The following is a 2,468-nucleotide window of genomic DNA, read 5'->3' as shown; positions in this document are numbered from 1 at the left end:
CCGGAGCCAGCAGGCTGTGCGGACGCAGCCGGGGCAGGAAGTGGGAAGTGGGAACCGGGCAGAGCCACCGGAGCTGGGTTTGGCCTGAGGACATTCTTTCCTCGCCGCCAGACTCAGGTCTGCGTGCCTCCTGGAAGGAAGCGGGGAATAGCCGGCCGGGCCGCCCCTTCCAACCGCCCAGCCGCTGCCACGTGCAATTACAACTTCAGAGGCGCCTATAATTTATACATCCCAGGGCGCACCGCTCCAGCTGCTTTATGATGGGAGTGCATTACCCCACGGGGCTCCAGCTTCCACAAAGTGCTGAGCAGATGGCGGGCTGTGTGCCCGGCTTAGTTACCGCCGCCGGAAGCCGGCTCAATGGGTTCACCTGGGGAGGGAGGGCCGGCTCTCTAAGGCCAAGCGACGGAAAAGGCGGCTCCGAGAGCGGCCCGCCGTGAGCCTTCTATTAGGCTGTGCCGCGCAGGCTGGCAGCAGGGGACAACCTGCAGCCCGGCATGACTGGCGGGGGCATGTCGGGTGAGAGGAGCCAGCTGTGTGCGCCCGAAAGCCACCTGCCACGGCCGGACAGGTGCCGGGTCGGAGGAGGTGGCCACAGCCACAGGCGGGCCTGTGCGCGGAGAGTGACAGGCCTCTCGGTGGTAGGGCCCGTCCTTTCGGAGGAACCTGTTCTCCTGTGACGTGCAGGGTCTCCAGACCCGACACCAGGTGGGGGACCGAGAAGGAAGCCGCTCGAGAGCAGGGGCCGGACAGGGGCGGCCTGCGTCCCAGCCTGCCAGCCGCAAGTAGGAAGGAACCTTCTCGCAGGTTCCTTCCATTCTCCAGGGAAGCTGAGGTCCCGGCCGGTCTCCTGCTATAGAACCCGCATGCCTCCCTCGGCGGGTGGGAGGGCACCGCCTGGGCACAGAGCCCGGAGCCCGGCACCCGGCGTGTGCCCACGGAGCAGGAGCTGTCACTACTCTTTGCGTTAGATGAGTTACTACGCACAGAGCGCGGAGGGCGAGCCTGGCAGAGAGGAATCCAGGGAAAGCCTGCTGGTGTTGCTGCTGTTACCTTGTACGCTGTCTGTCACCTGTCAGCCATCACCGGGGACGCCCTGAGGGCCAGGGGGGAACTTGTACTGTTCCTAGCCCGGGGGGCGGAGCTGAGGGCCAGTGGGGCCGGGCAGGCTCCCCGGGAAGGAGGCTGGGCTGTGCATGGCAAGGCCGTCCTCTCTCCACGGCCGGGCCCCCGCCCAAGGGAGGGTCCTTTCAAAGGTCCGCCACCCAAACCACCTCTGGAGAAAAACTCCTCGACTTCTGGGAGGAAGGTGCCTCCAGATGTGGCTGTGTTCCCTGGCCCTGGGGCCGCCTCTGGGAGGATGCCCTTGAACCTGGGACCTCAGGCCTCAGCTGGGGCTTTGTGCCCCACAGGCTGGGTTCCCGTGGCTGCCAGCCAGGCCCCTTGGCAGTGCTGGCCGGCCGCCTTCTGCAGCCACCGGAGCAGCTGCCCTGACCGGTGAGGACCAGAGAGGACGGGCGGCGGGGGGGGGGTCTGGATTCGCCAAGGATGCCGGGGTTCCTGGCTGTGAGCACACGTCCTGACCCCTCTGGCCATGCACAACCGGACCCACCGGCCATCTTCCCATGGGCACAGGAGGGTCAGAGAGGCTCCGAGGAAAGACACCGGCTTCCCCCAGAGGCCTCAGGGGAGGAAAAGGTGGACAAAGAGAAGGCAGCCAGTGGAAGAAGTGCCAAAGGAAGGAAAACAAAAGGAGCTGGGGGCAGGGGCCGGCCTCAGGGAGGGCCGGGCAGGAAGGAAGGAGGAAGATGCCAGAGGGCACTGCCAGCCTGAGGAGAGGCCAGAAGCTGGTGGGGAGGGGGGGCGGGCCTGGCAGGCGGGCGTGGTGCAGGGGCTGCCTGGGGGCAGAGGAGACCCGGCCTCGGGAAAGGGAGGGCTCTTAGCTGAGCACCGGCCAGGCCGGGGTTAAAGAGAAGAGTCACAGAAGCAACCCCAGGGACTAACAACAGCAGGGAAATGTATTGAGAGCCTGCGGCTCCTGGCAGCGGGCAGGGCTTCCGGGGTGGCATCTCCCTCGAGGGCCAGTATGCCACACCCCGTTACATCCCCACTTCACAGATGAGGAAGCTGAGGCGCAGGGGGGTGAAGTGACCTGCCAAGTAGCCGTGGGCTCCGCGAAGCTCCGTCTCTCCGCTACGGGCCACGCCTGCAGGCCCTGCCAGGCTGGCTTTAGAGAGCGGGAGAGTGAATACCCGAGTGGTCTGGTCCTGGAGGCACAGCCCTGAGTGGGTGGGGCGGGCAGGTGCTGCTTGCAGGTGGCCCCTCGGCGTGACTGGCCAGAGACTGGAAAGGCCACGGCAGTCCCTCCGCTGCGGGGCCCAGGGCAGCCGGAATCTGCAGCGGGACAGCTGTCCAGGAGCGTGGGCCAGGGCTGCCGGGGGAGCGGCTGCAGGGCGTGCCGCGGGCCT

Source organism: Myotis davidii, unplaced genomic scaffold (assembly GCF_000327345.1).
Source record: "Myotis davidii unplaced genomic scaffold, ASM32734v1 scaffold826, whole genome shotgun sequence".
NCBI lineage: Eukaryota > Metazoa > Chordata > Mammalia > Chiroptera > Vespertilionidae > Myotis > Myotis davidii.
The sequence above is the reverse complement of the archived record's forward strand: the minus strand, read 5'-3'. Positions refer to the sequence as shown.